At 40.0% G+C, this 23452-nt stretch overlaps 1 protein-coding gene across 1 annotated transcript in view; it reads left to right on the top strand.

The window, feature by feature from the left end:
* The first annotated feature begins 17663 nt into the window (after positions 1 to 17663).
* Positions 17664 to 23452, top strand: part of CDH11 (cadherin 11) — a 242000-nt gene continuing 236211 nt past the window's right edge. Inside the window, exon 1 of the mRNA XM_040570707.1 lies at positions 17664 to 17678. The gene's annotated coding sequence lies outside the window, so the exon portion shown is untranslated. The remainder of the gene's footprint in view (positions 17679 to 23452) is intronic.

Raw genomic sequence — 23452 nt, 5'->3', positions numbered from 1 at the left:
CAGTGTTACAGTGCGTGACAAGGTTGATAGCTGAGTCATATTCCTTCTGATATAATTTCATGTCTTTATGTAAATGTATTAAATATGGTCGGGTAGAAGGAAATACGTCAGGTACTAAAGAACAATAAGAGCACGTCTGTAAATCATTTACAGAAACAAGACAGGCTTACATAAATGCTAATTAGTTGAGAGCTTCCAGAGATTTCAGGACAAAAAAGTGTCTGTTTAAGCAAAATCTGACTGCAGTTATTTCTAGAAGGATGGATAAAGAGTAAAATATGTTTTGGTAAGATAGATTGTTATTGACTATGTATTAAGCTGAAGGACTATTGTCAGAAACCTGTCAGACCATATCTATAAACAGTAAATTCATTTAAAATAAATAACCTGTAAAACCCCCATATGTTCCTCAGGAAATGTAGTACCATGAAAATTTTCAAATACTTGCATAGGAACATTCTTCTGTCAACTTGAATCATTGTTTCTAACCTAAAGCTTCCCTTTTACTCCTCTTTGCGTCTTTATTTGAAACTTTGTAATTTCAATTATTCTTTAATTACGTAATAAGAGTTTTAGTAAGTTTCTCAAAAAAAGACAACACATTGAGTCTCTGCTATCTGTTCTGCCACTTTGTCTTGGACATCTTGGCATGTTCTGCCGTCTTGCCGCATGGACAACTGTGTAAATTTATGGGGTGGCTTAAAAAAATAATCATGAAGCATTGGGGAAAAACGTATTTAGTGGCTGTGTTTATAATTGGTTCTCAGTGTTGTTGACAAGGAAGAGCTTATCATACAAGCACATCAGCAGTTATGAAAGGGAGCCCAAGCAAAATCCACTTTTAATAGTCTGGCTAGTATGCTTGTCTTCTGGGATTTTATTATAGGAGATTGCCTTGATTATATGTTTAGTATATTTATTTCTGGATGAGTCCTCGTTAGAGATCATGATATCTCGGGGGGGTGAAGTAGTTTTAATGTCCTTCCTAGAAGTGCAGGTCTCTTCAGGTGTAATATAGAAAGCACCCCTGAGAAGTTGCAGAAGCCAGGCTAAAACATTTGTGGGTATACTTCATTTTTTTTTCAGAAGACTGACACATTCGTGTACTCCATCAAAATCAGATGACTGATTATCTCCAAGGGGAGAAGACAGTTTCCAGATAAGACCACAAGTCTCAGGAGCTGGTGTGCTGCTGGGGTGGAACTGGACTGCTTGTTACACCCACCTCATCTGGCCTAGAACAATCACTTGGTGTTTTTTTCAGGCAAGAAGGAGTGACTTGCAGTGCACAGGGTGTGGTCTTTTTTAGCAGTTAGTGTAATTCATTAATTGTTTCGATGATTCTGTGGATGCTGAAAAAAACAGCACTGTTGTTCCCTATGTCAGTTTAAAATTTATTTTAAAAACATGTTTTGTTTAGTTGGTTTTTTTGTGTGTGTCCCCCTAAGTTAGTGTTTTCTCAGTCTAGAGTAACAAAAGCAGACAAGATCAGCTCTGGCTGGTAGGAGTATAGCAGGTGACAGTGACATACAACATTTTTCCTGTTCTTCTGATGCACTAAAGTCAGAATATTGGTCTTGATCGGGAGGGTTGCTTGTAGGTTGTATGTGTGGGCTGTTTAGTCATAGAATATAACCTGAACAGCAGCAGTTTTCCAGGCATGCCGCTCAATAGGCCATCAAAGACTGTCTGAGTGCTGTGTGTTTTGGTTTGTTGCTGAATTGTGCAGCTGAAAAGGGGGGCATGTTCTGAAGACCTCCATGCTGGAGAACTCTCTGGGAAGACACAGCAGGCGGCTATCAAGTTTCTGGGGTAGGTCTCTCTTCTGGGAGATGAGCTCCTTCATAAGATGTAGTAGGAATACTCACTCTGAAATCTGAACTTACCCAAGGGCTTCATCCCCTCTCTATATGCATTTAGTTTAGAAACTGTTGCAGTCAAACTAAACGTGAAGTTGACTTGCTTTTTTACTTTTTTTCCTGTTTCAACTTCTCACATCATGTCACATCAGGATACAGCTGGTGCCATTCTATTTAAATACATTTCTGTCTCCAAGAGAAATTTTTGAGATGCCACAGACTGCCCGTATCATTTTATTTCTTGATAACTTACAAGAGATTTAAATCTTTGTGTACCCCGTTACAATTCAGCATCATATGCAACAAATCAGAGTTCTGTAACCTTATCTCAGCGGTCAGTTGTTCTCTTCAATAAATAATGCTGGTTGATTTTTTTATTTTTTTAAGCTCTCTGTGCACTACTTTCTTCCTATTCTAATCTTGACCTTATTATTAATATGTTCCATCCCTCTTCCTAACTTGGGAATTTCATCTTGTCTTCAGATTGCTCTAGGCCAGTAAGGGAACAAAGGGACAGCACATACAATCAGCCCTGAAAATATTAATTGATATTTTTACTACTTCTGAGTAGTTAAATCCCAGAAGAATACATCACAATTCATTAGGCTATTCTGACCTTCTTTGGGACTCTAGAAACCTGTGTATAATGAACAAAACAGGCACATTTAATTTGGAGACATGTTTCTTATGTCGGCGTGTCTCCCAGTTTTTGATAATTCAATAATGTTAGAAACATTAGTGGGCTTTCCTCAATTGATGCTGTTTCCTAGTGCATATCTTTGTTTTAAGTTAGTAACCATGACATAAACATAACTGACTGAACAACTGCATTTTCCTGAAAGTAGCCCTGGATAGGAGGCAACCAATGCTTGCAGAATTCTTGTGTCACTGTCAGATTGCGATATATAGACTGGAAGTTTAAGCAAGTGTTTTATTTGAAGAAGAAATGGACTACGCTTGTCAGTGAGGATTTGAAGTTAATGGATAACATGGAGGACCATGACGGTGGGAATGACAAACTCCCAACCGACCCTGAATGTGTGCGGGATTTGCTGCTCCACCTGGATCCATACAAGTCCATGGGTCCGGATGGGATTCATCCCAGGGTGCTTAAAGAGCTGGCAGACGTCATCGCGGGACCTCTCTCAATTATTTTTCAACCATCTTGGGAACCTGGTGAGGTCCCATTGGACTGGAAGCTGGCAAATGTTGTGCCAATTTTCAAGAAGGGTAAGAAAGAAGACCCTAGCAATTACAGGCCTGTCAGTCTCACATCAGTGCCTGGTAAAATTATGGAGAGGATGATCCTTGAAGTTATTGAAGCGCATCTGGGGGACAGTGCAGTCATTGGTCCCAGCCAACATGGGTTCACGAGGGGTAGGTCCTGCCTAACAAATTTGATTTCCTTTTATGATAAGATCACCCATCTAGTCGATCAAGGGAAACCGGCTGATGTGATCTTTTTGGACTTCAGCAAAGCTTTTGACACGGTTTCCCATAGGATCCTACTGGACAAAATGTCCAGCATACAGCTAAACAAAAGCATCATACGATGGGTGAGCAATTGGCTGACGGGCAGGGCTCAAAGGGTTGTGGTAAATGGGGCCACATCTGGCTGGCGGATGGTCACTAGTGGGGTTCCTCAAGGCTCCATTTTAGGGCCAGTCCTCTTCAATGTTTTTATAAATGATTTGGATGTAGGACTAGGAGGTGTTTTGAGCAAATTTGCCTACAACACTAAACTTGGAGGAGTTGTGGACTCGGATGAGGGTGGAAAGGCCTTGCAGAGAGATCTGGACAGATTGGAGAGCTGGGCGATCACCAACCACATGAAGTTTAACAAAAGCAAGTGCCGGGTCCTGCACCTGGGACGGGGCAACCCTGGCTATACGTACAGACTGGGCGATGAGACGCTGGAGAGCAGCCCCGCAGAGAGGGATCTGGGGGTTGTCGTTGACAGCAAGTTGAATATGAGCCAGCAGTGTGCCCTGGCAGACAGGAGGGCCAACCGCATCCTGGGATGCATCAAGCATGGCATTGCTAGTCGGTCGAGGGAAGTGATTGTCCCGCTCTACTCTGCGCTGGTGCGGCCTCACCTCGAGTACTGTGTGCAGTTCTGGGCACCACAGTACAAGAAGGACATTAAACTGTTGGAGAGTGTCCAGAGGAGGGTGACGAAGATGGTGAAGGGCCTAGAGGGGAAGACATATGAGGAGCGGCTGAGGTCACTGGGCCTGTTCAGCCTGGAGAAGAGGAGGCTGAGGGGGGACCACATCGCAGTCTACAACTTCCTCGCGAGAGGGAGTGGAGAGGCAGATGACCTGTTCTCCGTTATCACTAGTGACAGGACCCGAGGGAACGGTGTCAAGCTGAGGCAGGGGAAGTTTGTGCTGGACATCAGGAAGAGGCTCTTCACGGAGAGGGTGGTCGCACACTGGAACAGAGTCCCCAGTGAAGTAGTCACTGCACCAAGCCTGTCTGAATTTAAGAAGCGATTGGACTGTGCACTTAGTCACATGGTCTAAACTTTTGGGCAGACCTGTGCGGTGCCAGGAGTTGGACTTGATGATCCTTATGGATCCCTTCCAACTCGGGATATTCTATGATTCTATGAACTTTTTTTTGGTAATTTGAGTGTTACTTATTTGGAGACTTGGAGTATAACTAAGGTCAATTTCTTAAGTGCAAACTTAAGAAGAAATTTCAGGTCCATTTAAAAATAAAAAAAAAATGAAGCCACCAGGAGCAGAGAGAAGAAAAAAGTAAAGCTTTGGTGAACAGTTTGATGTTTCTCTAATAACTCCTTGTAGTCTAGAGTCATGACCAGCATTTTGATTATTATTATATTATTAAAAGTGCGTTTTTAGTTTTGTAACTTCCCCACATTCACAGTATTAACTGACACTTTTCTTTAACGCCCTACTGCACAGCGTTGCAGAAATAAAAGTGTGGTCTAACAATGTTCATGGACCTTAGTTTGGCATTAGCATAATGGAAAGAGATCCTGAAAGCAGAATCGTATTTCTGTAAGTGACCTATTACCAAGCTGATTACATTTTACAAAGTAATTTAAATGAATTCTGTTAGAAGTCTGGGTTAGTAAAGGGAAAAAAAATGGCTTTTTGTTCAGTGTGAGCGATTGGGAAGTAGCATGCCCAGCCACAGCCAGTGTTCGCACAAGCCAGGTATGGGGCTGCTGGTAAGGTGCAGCAACTCCATGTCTGAACTGGGAGGTGTGTGGGGGCGGCAACATGGAGCAGCAAAGAAAGCCTTTCTAAGACATTATGACTGTCTGATAACAAGGGCGGTTTAAATTCAGCTGATGATAAATGTCAGTGGTATATGGGGGAGGGAGCACACGTGAACTGAAGCAGGATTGAGGCTTGCTGCCGTTATCGTACGTGGCACTTTCATCCTCAAGAAAGGTGACTGCCTGGCTTCAGTTCGGTTGTTTACGAAGCACACTTGCTATCTCCATTCAAAGCACTTTCCTTGTTATAACAACTTCTGTCCATTTGTATTGTGAAAGGGTTCAATCAATACATTTTCAGATTATCCACTAATAGAGATCGGTATGTAAGGATGAAAGGCTAAAATCTTGTCAAAAGCTCAGATGCAGCTTGCTAAAGTTCTTGTACAGAAGTATTACATGAAGTGAAGCTTTTGGGATTTTTCAGACGCCATATTGATCTTTTCTACTGTAGGTTATACAATTCTTTCACAGCAGTAAGGAATTATGAGACAAATGAGATGAGCGATGAAATTGGCCATAAAAATACATGCTTTTATAACCATCTATTAGAATAGCAAGAAAACTTTCTCTTAAAGCTATTATAAGACCCTTAGTGTTGCCCCTTGTTTGCAAATACTGATTTTTGACCTTGCATTGTGATATGGTCACACAAACATAGATCTGTCCCAGCTGTTGATCATACTTACCTGCAGATCAGGTATTTACTGTTATCATCTTTATTCCCAGCTGCGCGTGAAAGGTAACTGTTCCCTATTCTCTTTTCCTCCTGAATTGGTCTTCTTCTCTCTGGAACTGGGATGTCTGCAAGGCCACTCTGTGTTCTTGGTCCCTAGAGATTGTCACCGTTCTTTTAGAGCGCTCCAAGCAGTTAACAGCTGGCCGCTGCAGGCACCCTTGCCGCAGTCCTAGAGCTCTGACAGCTTTTTTCCTTGAAGTTTATTGCAAAATTTATTTTCAGCGATTGGAGAGTAATGCACTTAATTCCTTATGTGGAAGGGAAGATTGTGATTACATCTTATGATGTTACTGTAAGTTTTACCAAAATGTAAGTCTTAATCTAATTAGTAATTAATGTATTATTTCTGAATGATATAATTTGTCTTCCTGGTTTCAAATGCCATCTGCTTTAAGCACTGCAAAAATCTTTTGTGTGTGTCTTAAAAATGTTTCAGGCTCTCCAGGCTCTTTGTGTGTGGTAGAGAATGATGCAACCTACGTTTTTCCAACCCACATCACTCTGTGATTAAGGAGAAACAAAAAAGATGCGTGAGTGAGTAGAGAGGCAGTTAACCAGCAAACACTTTGAACTGTTTTTCTTCTTACAGATATGTTAGTGTAAGCCTGGTTTAAATCTATGTTAATGTCCGTATACCTGCCTTGGATATTCACTGATGCAACAGGTTAAAAAAAAAAAAAAAGTGGCTTATCACATAAATAATGTGAGTGATTTAGTTTACTTAAATTGGCCAAAAAAAATAAAAGTTTTCCTTGCCTAGTAAATAGCTCCTAGCCTCCGCTCCTGTGTGCTGGCTTCATAGTGAAGTTCCTTCTGACATTGTCTCAGGCACACTTTCAGTTTTGATTTCAAGCTGTCTATAAACTTCGCATTGCAGGATTGTAAGAACAGTTCTCTGGACATTATCATGTAACCTGCTGACTGTGGAGATTGCTATCAGTTTCTTCTACGTGCAGCAACTTTTTTCGAATATGTATAACCATTCTACAAATGTTGAAGAAGCTGGGTTGGTCTGATTTGTGTATGTGAAGTAAAACAGAGCGTGCTCATTTGGCACATTTACAGTGCAAAAAGTTGGAGTCTAATTTCATTAACCACAGTACGAAATGCTTTCTAAAAATGCATGTCATGTTTGAAATGCAACATTATTTTGCATCTTTTTTCTATGTGTATGTTACAAAATTATGTAGTTATGAAAACAGCATTTATAAACTAAAAATGTGTCCTGCCTTATAAACAGCATTCGTTTTCCAAAGCAGTGGAATTTAAGGATCAGTTATAAAACTCAGCCAAGTCAGCAGATATCTTTCCATTGACTTCAGAGAACATCCAGACCTGCAATTAATTGATTGTATGTGTCCTTAGTGTATGAAGCCTCATGAAAATAAATTGGTAGTTGAACTTGCCAGCTGGGCAGCCTGGCATCTGACTACTCCAAGTAAAACCAAAGGAAAACCTCTGTCTTGCAGCCTTCCTATTATCTTCTGGGAACAATTCAGTTGCATGTACTCTGGGTTTGTGATGTATTTCAGCACATTGTCGTGCAGAAGGCCAATTCTTCAATTTGTTCTCATTGTACTCAGAAAAAGTTCATCTCTGTCTAATGCAATCATTATTTTACAAAAAAAAACAAAAAAAAATCTGCTGTGCTTTTTATCCTTAGCTTTAATAGTCCATGGTCTAGCATAGTCTTGGCTTACTTGTGCTATTCTCTTGACTCAGCTGTTTAAGTGTTAGTGGGTGTTGATTCTTGGATATGAAGTCACTTTCTTCAGTTTTGCACAAGTATTGAAGGAAAGTCCCTAATTCCTTTTATCTAGAAGAATTTCAGTTGATACCAAATCAAGGAAACAATAGAACAGAAATGGACTCCTGAATTAGGGCAACCCAAGAACAAAGCAATGTAGGAAAGAAAGGAAGATCTGTTTGGTTGGTTATAATTCATAACTCTGCAATTGCCCAGATAGCTTTCCTGTGGTCAGAGTTGTGCTTTGGATTGAAGAGATTGCTACTTTTGTTCGGCCATTTCTGCCATGGTTTTTAGTGATGACATACAAAGTAAAAAATCTGTTCTGAAGGCAAAAGTTTTTTGCATGTGTTAATACACGTTTCTTTATGTTCTGCATCAATGATAATCAGCACTGGACACCTGATACCAGGTTGTGGTACTGTTTCAACTTCCAGGAAAAACAAATTTCTCTCCCTGCCTAGAGGTGGCTCAAAAGTGCACATGCGTTTTTGTGCCTTGAGAATTTCTATTGCCAAAAAGGGTAAATAGTGAAAAATCTCATTTTAAAATTTGGGGTTTGAGCTTAAAGTGTGCTCAGCTACAACTAAAGACATCGGAAAGTTGAAGAGCTCAGTACTCTTTTGCATCACACTTCTAGAGGCATACGTATCCCACTTAGGATTATTTTGGCAACACAAAGTGTAACATGCTTGTTGAGCAGATGGCTGGGATGCTACAGTTCACGTCAGCTTGGCAGTCTACTGTATGGTGTCTTACATCCTCGGCGTTCTCACCACTGCAGTGCGATGGGTACGTGCAGCCGGTCTGCTCGCAGCTTAGTTGGTTCTAAAAATCTTGTAACCTGAGAATTTTATCCTTGGCAAGTCCTGGGTTGCCAAAAGAAGACTTTCAAACAACAAAAAGAGGGCTTTTAAGTGTTCAGAGTGGTTCAGTGATCCGTTAAATAATTCTCTGGGAGCATGTGATTCAAAATGGCCCAAGATAGTTTTGAACCTGAAAAATTATGACAGGGTCAGCTCATAAACCTCGCTAATTGTAGCACAATGCTTTTCTAGAGAGCAAAGCAAAAGTATAACCTAGAAGCTTGGTCTAAACTAATCAAAATGATCTGTGCCACTTTGCCTGACAGCTGTAGCGGGGAGGGGCTACTTAAGAACATCATAGATTGGTTGGACATTGTAATTAAAGAATTAGAAATAGAACTGCTAGACTTAATCCGAGAGTTCTCCTTATTTGTCATATTGAGAGTCTGTAAGCTTAACAAATGTAGCTTGCTTTTTGTTTTTAACTGCGTGCTCAAAATCATTTGTAAATTATTACAGTAAAAGGAATGTGCTTAAATTCTTAGGCATATCATGCCACACAAGGTCTCCTTGATAAAAATACATCATTTGAAAAGTGTAACTTATGAATATGGAAAGAGGTGGCATGGAAACAACGAAATCATGCTAAACCTCTTGTTCCTTCCCATCTGTATGTAATTGTAGAGGTTGTGCTGGAAGCAGAGTCATCAAGTGTTATGTGTCATTCCCGAAAGTTGCCAAAAGCTGCTAGAGGCTGAAGTTAGACATGCTGAATATTTACTGAGCAACATGGACTGTGTGAAATACCCCAAAGAACACTGGGTCTTCTAACCCTGAAGTAGGGTCATGGAAAAATCCACTGTCTTAGCTGTGCTCAACCCTGCTGAAAAGCACATGACTTGTTTGTGGCAATTAGGTGTATGAAGCATTCACAGTGTCAGTTAAACTTGCAGATACAGCTGTGAGCATGTAAGCATTTCTTCTTTCCTGGTTCCCTTTGTTGTGTCCCATTACTGGCAGCACATTTTAATTGCAGTAAGCCTTCCCCACCTCCTTCAGTGTGTTCTTATAATCCAGCCAAATGGTGTGGAGTAGTTTGATGAGTGATATTCTCTGTTGAGATTTGTAAGGAACAACAGGAGAGAAGTACTGCTGGCAAAAGGGAAAAAAAAAATATATAGAGAAAGGATTTTAGCATGAAAGCATCCTAAACAATAATTGTTATTTGTCTGGAATAGTTTGAAATCAAAAGGAAGGAAAACCTGAGAAGCCAGCCTCTTATTTTATGGGGGTGGGGGTGATGACTTATTTCTCTTTTCTTTCTCCAGTTCCCGCAGTTTGGTATCAAAATGTTCTGCACTGTATATTTTTTAGGGTTGTATAAATGCTTTTGGATAGGCTTCTGCTGACTTAGCTCTAGAAATTTTAACCTTTCATTAGTTTTAACTGCTGAGCAAGGCAAATGGAAAGGAAGAGTTTCTATTCACAGGGTTTGGTTAGCACCCTACCCTCTCAAGTGCGGTGCCTTTTTCAGCTCTTGATTTGACTGCCTGGTGCTGTACTGATGGACCATAATGGGTTAAATCTCCCCCAAAGCCTTTCCCATACATACAAGACTAAACAAGAAGCAGACTTTAAAGGTTTTAAGTATGGCTGTAGTTAACTATAACCAGCTGTTGCAAGATAACAGTGTTTCCATTGGAAAAGTGAGCCCCTTTCCTGTTCACAATGAAACCATTCTGCAGGCGTGTTTGGAAGCAGGCGGCTCTGGCAATGATCAGAATGAGGTGGGGGGCTGGGCCCCGACTTGTCGGGTCTTTCTGCTCCAACTGACATTTATATAGCAATTCTATTTCTGCTACTGAAAGCCAAAACATACAAATCCATCTTATCCAGGCTATTAAGAAATAGAGAGCGAATGATTATTTTTTCCCCTTCCCTTCCATTCTCTTTTCTTTGCTGCCTCTGCTCTGCATCGATGTTTATTTTGAATAATGAGGAAAAAATGATATTAGCATGCCTCCATCTATCTTTTAGAGTCTGGTAACATGATGTTTGAAATAAATCCAAACAATACCTGGTGGAGGAATACATCTTTGGAAATCCATCTTGCTTGTTAAAGGCATACCATAAAACAAATTTTCTTGTTTTGCTGTTTTCAATACATTGAAATGTTAGTTAGAAGTGCCTTTTTGAAGAGAGATGCAAAAGCCAATTGCTTCCGTTCCAAGTCAAATGCAAGAAGGCCAGGAAAATAAAGGATCTGATTTGAACGCTTTTTGGCAGTTAGGGATTTGTTAAATAGTTTGTTTTTAATTGCTTTTCAAAAGTGAGGGGGAAGGAGAAATCTTTTGTAATTCGTGCTTCTGGAGAAAACAAATGTGGGAAATCAGGTTGTTAATATTAGAAGTTATAATGTGACTCACACGGTGCATAATCTCTGCAATAGTACAAGCAGCAAAAGCAGAGACAAAGAAACAGATGTGCAAACTTCCTACTAGTTAAATCCCCGCTATTTAATCAACAGCAGGATTCGTTCTTTGTTTCATGATATTTCCTAGCTCAGAAACATCTCCATAGGAGGACATGAAAAGGTACTGCAAGAAAAGTGCTTTGCCATCTGCAGTCCAGCAAATGCCTCCTTAAAGCAACCTTCACGAGGTTGGCCTTAAGGCTGTAAAGGGGGGTAAGCAGCTATAGCTCCAAACCAGCAGCCTGGCTAGGAGCTTCCACATAGCTGAGCCAGATAGAAACTTGGTTGTCTGACCTCATACTTACTTCTGCCAGACCCAAAGAGCTTTCCGAACTACAGGCAATAAGGAAGAGTTATGTTCCTCAGAGCAAAGCCAGCTAGTAGGTTATTAATGTAATCGGAGGCTGGGAATTGTTCTGTGACTGCTTTCAGCCTGGGAGGAGGCCCTTGTGCTCCGGTGGCGGCATGTGTGAAGACGAGGGCTGGTCTCTGCTAGCAGCTGGGGCTGCTACAGGAGCAAAACTACATTTTGGTTGTGAAGTTGGGGGCCCTGGGGCTGGGACAGAACCACAACCAGTTGCTGCATGCTCTGCGTGCTGGTGTCACACAGAACTGTGGCAGGTAGATTTCCAGACCTGCCGTCTAATCTTCAGACCAGATAAATCTCCTACAGCAGAACACGGGGCTGCTGATAGAAAAGTGCTTTTTACATGTTTCACCTTATCTTGTGCTCTGAGGCTTTTTCCTTTCAAGATCCAGGTGCGGGTGGATGCTGAGTAAAACCACGAGCTCTGCCTTTTCCTCACTTTCTTGCCAAGGTGGGAGCCTGCACTGACAGCATCCCTGTGCCTGCATCCACCCCCACCTCCTGCTGCAGGTCGGGGAGCGCAGGTCCTCGGGGCTTGCCACGTGCTGGTTATCCTCCAGTCTATGGACAGGCTCCTGTGTGGAATTGCTGTAGAGTCTTGCCTTGCATTAATAATTTGGAAAACTGAAGAAGTTAAAGCTGGTGTTGTAGAACCAGGAGCCAGGCAGGGGGCTGACTGGGGGCCACTCTTTCCTCCCTAAGAAAGCTTATTAGTGACATTTAAAAACTTGCTGAAAAACGGGTCTTGGGTTGTTGCTTGCCAGTGTCTTTCTTCAGCTCATCTCTGCATCGCAATTACAAATGGGTTTTATTTTTAAGCAGGGGAGAAGAGATTGGGTAAAGTATGAGTGGAGATCAACAGGAGCCTAGAACTAGTTGGTAAGCACTGTACCTTTTCAGTGTAGTAGTTAAGAGAAATATGAACTCTTAAAATGCCATCTATTTGTTGCATGAGTTTTATCACTTGCCTGTGTAATTATCATAGAGTTAAAGGAAATTGTGTGCAATTTCTGCTGAAATTTGTAGTTGTTTCTGTTCGTTTATAGTACACAAATCTCCCAATAGACTGTAACCCTAATTTTATTAGGCTAAATCATAGAGCGCTGCTGTTAAACTTAAGAGCCTAGGCAGTCCCAGGGGTAGTTCTGATGCACACAAGCTTAGAAGAGAGCTTTTGAAAAACAGCCCTGATTTATACTATTGTGTTAAAAGTGTGAACAACTTTCTTACTGATTTAAAACATGTCCCAAGTCACTGGTAGTGATCCGCATCACAGTTCCATGACCATTAATCATTTTATCATCACAAAACAAAGAGTCCCTTTCATGGAGAAGTGCTTTGCATGCACATATGCTATATCACTGATTTTTACAGCCAAGGGAACGTACGAGTCATCTGCATCCTTTGAAGACTACATTTTAAGCTAATTTACTGAGGAATCAAAAATGGATTGTATTGATATCTTCGCACAAATTCATGAAGTTACACAAATTTATGCAAGCTGAACATTTGGTCTTGGTAGTTTGGGGATTTTTCCAAGCATGTATACATAGTAAACAGCCTGTTGCATGACTTGTAGATATGCAGTATATCATCAGATGGCTTAATTGCTGCAGTAGCACTTCTATACTGCTTTTCTTTCACCTTGGTTATAGTCCTCGCAAGGTACCGCATAGTACTGTGTGACTCAGGATATACAGAAAGTCGTTTGAAGTTGCTGGATTTTTTGTGCAGTAGCTCAGTGGGATTTTTGCTACGTTCCTTCTAAACTACTAGCATGTGCTAGGTTGGCACAGGATTTTTGTTTGGCCTCGTCGTTAATGTTTTCATCTTTAATGAGGAAGGTATATGTTAACAGACCCGTAAGTCAGTGTTTTCTGGTCCAAGCTGTCTCTATTACATGTGCATAGGTCGTAGAGAGTTCTATTTAGTCATCATGAGTCAATGAAAAAAATATACATCTGTGTATATACTCATACACCAACACAGAGGAAACTATTAAGAAAAAGAGCCTGATGAATGTTAAAAAGTGGAGAGAGTTTATGCTGCTAAATTCAAACTTTGTATTTCACAGTTGCATGCTGCAGTTTCGGGCTGCTCACTTAATCGTGCATTATTTGCACTGACAAATGGCTTCTGCTTCATATAAGAAGCAATGCTGTAGCCTAAAAATAAAGTGGTTAAAAGAGTAGAAATGCTTCTGGAATTAATTGACATTTTGTGTTTCTTTTTAGTAACTGTTCATTTACCTAAATAATTAATGCATTTCATTTTTTTTTGTGTGTTCTCCTCTTTGGCAGTGTAATGTTTCTCTCTAAGCATTTGTTAAGACAGTGCCTTTTTTAGATTGCCATTCTTTCCTCTGCTGTTGCTTAAGCAATGGCACATACTGAGTGTCTGGATCCTTATCAAATATGAGTCTTCAGTCCCTCGATAACTTCTGAAAAACTTCTGTCCTGCTCATGAACATAGGCTGCTGCCAAGAAAAAGAGAGACCGCATCCTTTTGAAGAGACACACAGTGCTTTTTCTCTGTGTTGGGATGCATGTGATCTTTCTGGGGCTTCTCAGGATTCCTGCACACAGAAAATGCTTGGACTGAAAGACAGTTTGCTGTACTGTTTCCTTCTTTTTTTTTTTTTTTTTTTTTTTTAAAGAGCAAAGATCCCTTTTGTATTTAAGTCTAAGCATCTTTGAAAGCACTCTATGCAGTTCAGTTTTTTAAGATAAACTTCCAGGTATTTTGGCAGAAACTTGGGAAGTTCAAGTTATGTTCAATTATGACTCTCCTCAGGTAAAAGCAGTTAGAGTTGTTTCCTGCTGGACCTTCTGGGTCACATCAGTACAGACTACAGAGAAAGGTTAGGGGAGCTCTGCTTCATAACTCCTGGAGGATTTTCTGTGCAAGTTTTAACAGCTGAATGACAATGAAGACAAAGAAAAAAAAAAAAGCCTGTCAGATTTCACTGTTCTTCACCTTAGTGACTTCAAGTTTATTTTTGCCATCTCTGAATATGGTTCCTTTGTTTGATAATTTGGAAAGCCTTCTTGTAGTGAGTTGTTAATAATGTGTTATGAAATATATAGTATTTCCTGCAAGTATATATTGTTACATAGCTGATGTGTTTGTATAACTAGAAAGCATTAGTTTAAATCTGTATGCTCTGGTTCTCCTTTTGCAAACACGGTGTGTGACTGTACAAGTGTGTGCCGCACAGAGCTCTGCCGGGGACGGTCCCCTGCTCTAGGAGCAAGAGGGAAAAAGGGATCATCTTGCTCCGTAGATGGAGAATAGGAGCCTTTTTCAAAGGAAATCATTTTCAGAGCCTACAGTCATAAGGATGCCAACCACACTGTGTCTGGCACCAGAGTTATCTGGAAAGCTGAGCACAGTACTCAGATTTAATCACTATATTACTCTACAAAGTTTTGCTTCACATGTTTGTCATTACTGACTTTATTTAGTCTGAAAGACATTTTCTTGTACTTGGCAATTTTTAGAAGGTATTGCACCATTTGGTAGTATTTGGAGACCTGTCTGCTTTAAACACTGGGAAGATGACAATTTTGGCAGTCAAAATAAATGTAAGAAGCCACTGTGGATTTTTTTTTATCCCTTTTTCTTCCTTTTCTTCTGCTGTGGCCAGAAGAACCAGCTGGTTGAGTCACAGCTCGAGCACAGCTGCTCCCAAGCCTGGCTGCAGGTCCTGTGGCCAAGCAGCCGCAGCTCGGCTGACCGCAGGGTGCTGCCATTGTCGTTTGGTTATGGCATGGGATATTTTTACAATACAGCACTTTAAAAACGCATCATTTAAATTAATGAGGTTCATCTCACCCGTTGTCATCCCTCGATACCCTTCTTTGTAAATTAATTTGTGTTCGTGTTTTCTGTGCCTCTATTTTCATTAGTTAGAATTATTTCCATCAAAATTATGAAGCTGAAGTTGTATGAAACTTCTCAGGATAAATTATTGCAGCAGAAACAGCTGTTTGTGGTTTCAGAATTTTTGGCTCTCATTACAGGTGTGTATTTACACGTTATAGTTTGGATGTTGATACACACTGAGTGAGAAAATCTTTGATGTAGCTTTGAAAACACTATACTTTTTGTTCTCTATACTTTGGCCTCATAACTAAATCAGAGTATTTAAAATTTGCTGGAGGTTTTAAGTCATTAGTTATGCTTGGTTTAAGTCATAGAATCGAATTTTGAATGGATTAATTTAGCTGTAAAGAGCCTTAACCCTTGTTTGACTTCCTGCTGCTGGTAGTTCAAAATACGATTTTATCAATTGATGAGATTGATTATAAGGGATTTCCAAAACGCAGCCTTTTCCATTCAGTGGATGGTTTGGTTTGGTTTTCTTGCCAGAAAATTGATTTGGAGGCCTATTTCTAGGCTATTTCTAGAGTGACCAGTTAAAGATGACGGGTGAAAATTCAGACCCAGAGAACAGGAGTATGTTGGGGGAAGGGAGGTTATGAGGTCTGCTGCCCTTCTCTTTTGCCATCACATCGCAGAAAGTTTTACTCTATTATCAAGTTCCATTTAAGAACCTGGAGATGAGTGTCGTCAGAATTATGTCAGCACTCCCTTTCAAATCGCAAATTACCGGAGAGAGAGAGAGAGACAGAGAGAGAGAGAGATGCATTTTCTCCTGTCTCTGCAGGTTACTGGGCTATAATGCTTTTCTGGAAAATGATGTTATATTTTGCTTTCCTTGATTTTTGTAGCTTTTAAGTAAGACTAAATTATAACTGACCTTCATCCAACAGCTGCAGCAACTCAAGCCACCTGTGTGGTCCAAAGAAAGAGACTCTGGTAGCCTTGACATTGGAGATCTAGAAGAAAACTATTAATATATTTAAAGGCTATAACTGAGAATTTTCAGTGACTTCGTTAAGTGGGAAAACTGAATTTAACAAAAACGTGTACAAAAAATACCTAGCAAATATTTTAGGTCATGGTTCTTAATTAGAAGTTTGGAGGAAGTAAGTGAAGTAGTCCTTTGTGTTTTCTGGACACTGTTGGCACTAGCAATATAACTTTTGCTTCATGCTAGGGGTCTGGCTTTGGGTGGGAGTGAATCAGGATTTCATAGAACTTTATCCCTTCTGGTTCCCAGTCTGCCCCACAGCTTGTGGCTGCTCTGTGGGCCTGCACCTTGACAAATGCAGCTATAGCCTCTCCTCTGAGTAAAACGGACCTGTTCCCAGTCAGTGGCTCTTTCTCCATAGTCAAGGAGGTTAGAGATGTTTTCTGCTGTATTGGGCCCAAGTCTGTCATATTTTGTGTGTGATGTGATGCTTAACACTTCCAGGCTAGGGATTAAACTTAATGAAAACTGCTGGATTCTTATTTACTCAGATTATTTTGGTCGTTAGCTACTGTGTGACTGTGATATTTGTTTATGTATATATATTTATTTATTTATTATTAGTAATGATAGAGACTTTGGAAAACTAATCTTTCCTTTAGCATGCCACAGTCGTTAACCACTCTTTGTCAAAGGTCTCACAGAATTTACAGCAAGGCTGTTAAATTATTACCAGCTGAAATAACAGAGGTCATTTTCGTGTTGTTGTTGTGCTGGATAAAATGTAGAGTACAGGAAACAGAGGAGACATAAGAGAACCTTTCAGGAGATTTTGATTGAACCACCAAGTGTCTAAAAATATTTTACTCACTTGGAGCTTAGTACTTTTGTGGGAGGGAAGGAGAGGAGAATATTTATCAGCTGTTCTGTGAAAGATATCTGAGACTTATTAAATGTTGATTCATGTTTTTCATTCCATTTTACATATAGTGTGTATATATATAATTCACCAAGATTACTTTGTTTTTTATTTATTTATTTATATCATAAACAAGTTTATGCATATTCTTTACAGAAAAGTATATTTTCCTTTCTGTTGGTTGCTCTATATTATTTACATCTAACTTCCATAAACAGGATCATCTCCAAAATAATCATCTTAAATTCTCCCCCAGGGAGGAAAGCACGCACTGTTTCAAATATTTGTTCATTGTTTATTAAACCATGTTTATATTGTTTTATGATATGTTTAAAAATATTTGTGAGTAGATCTTGTAATTGTTGCTTTCGCACTAATAATGACAAAGCTAGTTCTGCACATTGGCAATTATATTTCAAATCAGAATCATGATCCTGCCTGTGACTGTAAATTCACATAGTTCAGATTTCAAGGAAACCCTCCTGATTTACATAAGGTTGTCCCAAATTTGAAGGAGATCTCTTACCTTTTTTATGTGAAATATCAGAAAGTGTTATAAACTGTAATTCCACTGAACTGTATTTTCATGTAAAATCGTCTAGGAGCTCTGAGTGTGTTTTTATCGCCCACAAGAGGAGGTGAAGCAGCCTGCTTCAGAGAGTGGAAAGTTTTGCCTGGTTTGGAAAACTGGTGAAATTAAAGGTAAGAAGTTGAAAAACACGTCACTGGATAATGAGTGGTTTATTACTTCAGTTAATTTTATGAAGACCTTTTCCTTTTGCTAAATTGAAATTGTCTGTTTCTTGAAATGAGACACAAATTGAGAGAGCCTTGCTCTGAAACCCTAACTGCTGGATGGAGCCTGTGCTGTACTTGTGGCACTGATGAAAGCCATTCCAGCAAATTGTCGAACAGCGGGCCAAGGGTTGATCTGTTTTACTCCTTGCTCATGTAGTTGGGATAAGTATGCACTGAAAGCACCTATACAAGACAAAGAAATATTACTGTGCTGGCAAAATGATTCTTGAGACCTCCTGGCCCAATTTATGAGAGACAAATTCCAATGAAGGGTAATAATAATGGCAAGGCTTTTAATAGTCCGTTGAGCCCTGTTTTGCAGGGGCAAACACTTGGGAGCTCTAAGGTTGCTCTACATTTGGCTGAAATTAAAGGTGCACATAGCGTTGGGGATTTGTTTTCCGATCTGTAGAATTCTATGAAAACTGTAATTCAGCCATGCCCGGGGAAATGTCTCCATTAATGCTCCATTAATATTTTAAAAGTCAGTCCAGTCCTTGAGTTGTCAATGTTCCCTTACAACATCTGTTTACTAGCAAGTAAAACCATGCTCTAAGCATGGGGTCTGAAAATTCAAAGGTTTTAAAAACAAGCCATTACAGAACCAGAAATCTAATCCTTCAGTTAATCAACAGCAATATTTGAAAAGGGAGGAGCTATTGGATATCTGCCTTGCCTCAGATAAGCACCAGGAATAATGCACATCCAGAAACGAAATGTGTGTAAATCACTGCAAAGTTGACCAAAGCTGCATTTCGTGGCATTCAAAACACAAGAAAGATCTGAGGGGGGCAAAGGGAAGCTGTTCAGCTGCTGAAAAATACTTGATTTGTAATAGAAAGTGAGTTGTTTACTAAGGCTAAAGTGTTTTTTTTCCTTTTTATTGAAAGGCAAGCAACTTTGTATATTTATGATTACAATAATTTTAGCAGTAGCATTATCTTAATAAATTCTGACTTAAAAATTTGCCCTTCAGATTGAGAGAGAAATGAATTTTTCTTTTCCTATCCTAAACTGTAGATAAATACAGGCTGTGTTTGTACATTTCAGTGGTGGATTGACAGACTTTTGTGCATGTTTTAATGGTGTTGTATTATTAATATTATACTGTAATGGATGAGCTGAATCTCACAGCGTAGAGACTAGATATTTTTTTCCCAAATATGAGGTGTGCTTGGATCTGTTTTCAAGCTGCCCACCTGTAGATGACATGATTTTAAGTGTCTCACAGGATAGCAAATCCTGTTCACAGTCTTCAGTTATGTAGTCCCGGCACCTGACAAGTTCACTGGCCACTCTCTTGGACTAGGAATGAGGAGAGAGAAATACATACAATTGATCTTAGGTGTATGAAAACAAGTCTGCAGTCAGTAGGATGGAAAATGAATGTTGCCTCTCTCCTGCTTCTTGGTATAATGTTTTAAAGCATACACCTGGCCTTTAATACTTGCTAGTAGATCTATCTTAAAAAGCCAGAATTTCTGGTCGAGCTGTCCCTAAAAGTATGTTTTTCATGATAGCAAGCAGTGCAAATTCCGTGAGGCCTGAGCTTCGGCTCAGCATTGTTTTTCAGGAGACTAACCAAGTAACTGGTGCAGCAGTAACTGGGAGTTCCCTACTGTCTTTGGTCTTCTCAAGTGAATCTGTTCTAGATCTCCAGCTAAAGCTGATCGTGCTGTTGTAGGATGTACTAGACACTTTATAGACTGATATAGTTCAGTGGAGCAGTTTGACATGTAGCTGCTATGTGATCCCTGGAGGAGCAAGTTCCTCTGATGTTAGTCACTATGCCTTATCCCCTATTCCTTAAGCAATCCTCCTGAAATCCTCTCGTGCACACATGGCTCCTGAACACAAAGAAGAAAGGTACTGTTCAGTGAGTGGAAAAGTCACCTTGTGTTTATGTCATGAGGTAAAGAAGTGCAAATGAAGTCCTGTATGCACAGTGCATGTAAGTGTCTAATTCTTTAGTGACAAAAGACCATGTTATCTTGAGTTAGTTTCAAAGGGCCAGGGTCAGGTTCTCTCCCTTGCTGGGACAATGTATGCCTTCATACAATAAATTCCTCTAAATGTTTCATCTGACTGCAGGAAAAATACCTTTGGAGAAGAATTGTTTTGTTATGCAGTTAACACATGTGCTAGGTAGAGGGCACAAAAATGTAATGGTTCTTCATGAATGAACAGGCTTTCTTTGGGTTTACCTAAGGAAAGACATCTCTCTACATCTGTCTGGTTTGCTATGAGATGAATATAGGAACTTTGTTAATCTGTGCCAGGTAGTTTTTATTTAAAAAGTCAAACGTTAAAGACGCAGCAAGCTGCCTGTAAAAGCCTTCATGCAAAAGTTGGCTCCAGGAGTGTCTGTCTCAGAGCTCTGGGCTGGGGAGAGGCATGGCAGGGTTTCTAGGAGGCTGCGTCTTCCCAGCTGTTGATTTGTCTGTGTCAATAAAGTAACACATTTCCTCTGTCTTCATTGTTCCTGTGTAGACCATAGCAATAATGGCAAAAACTTACCGTCTTTGTATTTTTCTGATAAACAGACTAAACACTGGGTGGTGAGAAATCTGCTGAATAAGGTAGCATGTTTTCATGATGCTGTGCGTGGGAGAAAGCTCCGGGTATGTTTTGTCTCATGAAAGAGCATCTTGCCTCTTTCTGCAAAATGGGGAGAAAGCCAGTGCCCCCGTTGTAGGGGCAGAGATGTAAAAATACTCTAAAATGTAATCCTGGGAAAGTGAAAGGAGAACAAGTCAGTCTTTAAAATGTCAGGCACCAGTGTTTCTGATGTATTACACTGAAATCATGTGTTTTCGTTGGTGTTACTGGATATTTAAGAGAGGTTTTAAAGTATGTACTTTACAAAATTAGTATTATAATTTTTCATTGCTTTCACACTGGTATTATAACCTGTATGCATAGACTTAGCTAATATTGTTGTAACTTTAATTTTGTGAATTAGAAACAAACTTGGTTAATTTATGGTTGAATCTTTCACCTGTACATCAACAAAGCAGAACCGAGTACTTGAAGTCCGGCAAACTGCCTGGCCTGGGCTTGTCTAATGGCTGTATCGCAGCCGTCTGCTTGCCCACCAAACACCTGTTCCATTTCCATCTCTCTAAACTTGCTTGGCCTTGGTACCCTTTTAAGACAGACTCTGAAAACAGCAAAGGTCTCTGGCCAAGCACTGCAGCCCTCACTCCTTTGAGCACCTGGTCCTGCTGCAGGAGAGAGAAAGGGAGAGGAGAGAAGGGAGCTTTGGTGGTGGGGCAGCGACAGGGGGCGGAGAATCCTCCCAAGGCTGTGGTCAGGTGATGGCAGCTAATGTGTGGGGCTATGGTAGATCAATAAAGGCTTTTGACCATGCAGAAGGCTAGGGAGGAAAAACAAAACCATGCTATTCACTAGGTCTTCTAGGCACTTCTGAGCATTTGGCAAGAAGCTGGGATATAAGACTTGAGGAATCCCCTGCCTTTCTGGAATGAAGTACTTCTTCAGATGTGCTTCCTGTAGGTGTGGCACAGTTTTTGCCCTCCAGGCTTATCCATTTTGTTCTAATTCCTCACCTTGTTTTTAATTTCAGTAGCTTTATTGTGTTGGTATGAAAAATGACATCAATGCAGTGTTAGACATTCAAAGTTGGAGATGGTGAAGTGCAGCAAAAGCAGCATTGTTATGCCATGAGTTGAATGATGCTGAGAGTAAAATATTTCACTTCTTGAGGCTCACAGGTACACAAATAAATCTCAAGAGATGTATTAATATGCAACAGTAATTTGTAATATAACTCAGCTAAACATTGACAAATCCACTTGATGCAGGCCTGATAAGATTTTATTTTCATATATATTTTTTTTAATTTTGGCTGCTTAAAGTGTTGTACTCACCAGAACTGATGTGTCAAGATAAATGCATATAAGTTATTTCCCTTTCCTCCCCCCTATTTATCATCAGTGAGGAGAAGAATAAAAGGCTGTTACATTTTCCTGGATCCTACACTTTTACTTTGTTTTATTGTGACATCTGTCACACAAAAGTTTTATCCTCTTAAGCATCTTACAGAGAACTGCCATTTCATGATGAGGACCTAATCTTTGATCATGACATGTTTTAACCAAGATGTGTCAGGCACTGTATTTTCTTCAAAACTGAGGAACTATTGGAGGTGTTTAGTACTAAACAGAACTTTGGGGAAAAGGAATATAATTTTTTGTGTCGTGAAGAATATTATGGTGCAAGTGAGAGCAATTTTTAAAAGAAGCAGAAAAGAGGAGAGGTATAAAACCTCAATAACTAGAGAATGTGCAAGTCTCTGTTCCATACTGTATTGATTTTTTTGCCTCACAAAATGGCAACTGCCTCACGTATACAAGCTTCATAAAAACCAGTACAGGCTTAGTTGCACTGCTCTGAAAAATGTGTGACCAAACTCTGAGCTCAAATATAAGAAACCTTTCCTCATGCCAATGAAACCTCACTATTTCACCCTGTGAGACAGCTTCAGTTTATATGATGTGACAAAAATATTATGGGTACCGTTTAATTTGGATGATCATCAGGAATCATAATCATGGGATGCTTCTGCATGTTTCTTCTGAATCACGTGAAGATTAGAAACAACAAAAAGCATGGCTGAGCAAAATTCATAGAAGAAAATTTCAACACTTGGTTCTAAATTCATCCAGAACTTCTCAAATGTGGTCCGTTTTATTCAGTGTTATGAAGATTCAGGGCCAAAAAGATAAGATGGAAAATGAGAATGAAGTGGAAAAGAAAATTGCTCTCAGGCATCACCTTCAGAGCGCTGGTGGAGGCAAGGTTTGGTCTGGGTCCTGAAATGGCTGAAAGAATGGCACAAGTCAGTGCAGGGATCCCTCACACTTGTTCAGAGGAATCCAGTTCACTTTATCTGCATTTTGGAAACTGTCATCTGTCTAGAAACACACACAAAATTTCTCAATTTACTTTTTAAATAGTTTTAGAATAATGAAGTCTGGACTTCTTGGATCATGCCCTTACAAGACATAAATGGAAGGCTACTTTTTTCTTTTTTTTCCTAAACAGAGAGAAGTGGTGATAATAGGCAGATTATGCACAATTTCTCCTATAACAGGAGACTTACAACCACGGAGCATGCATCTTATATGTTCCCTTCTATCCATCAAATTATATTTTGTGTCACTTAGGTCACTTCTTGAGCTGTACGTGCAGTATATTATCAGTAAGCACAGGAGAACTTGTAACCTTTGGTGAGTTCCCAGTCCAGTTATATGTCTCCTCCTAAAATGCTCACTACTTGTTATTAATGGTGAGCACAGCTCCTGCTTAGACTCTCTGCTGTCTCCTGCCCCTTGTTAACTTCCCCTTTGAAGCAGAACTGGCTTCTAAGGAAGACAGTGCCCAAGACCTGCGCTAATCCTGCTGCTAAATAGGTATGGGCTCTTTATTAATCCAGAACCATAACAATGTAACCACATAAAGCAAATAGGTTTAGTGGCTGGTTTTTGTATCTGATTCTGTGTATCACACGCTAAAAAGAGGAAGCAGAAGGAAAATTGCAGCAGCAGTTCTGCCCCAGGCCTGTGCCTCCTCAGTATGATGTGGTAACCTCCCAAATCCCACCCTGGCCAGAAACCGATTCCTTTTTTTTTTTCTTTTTTCTTTTTTCTTTTTTC

Source organism: Cygnus olor, chromosome 12 (genome assembly GCF_009769625.2).
Source record: "Cygnus olor isolate bCygOlo1 chromosome 12, bCygOlo1.pri.v2, whole genome shotgun sequence".
Lineage (NCBI taxonomy): Eukaryota > Metazoa > Chordata > Aves > Anseriformes > Anatidae > Cygnus > Cygnus olor.
This window is presented reverse-complemented; position numbering and strand designations above follow the sequence as displayed.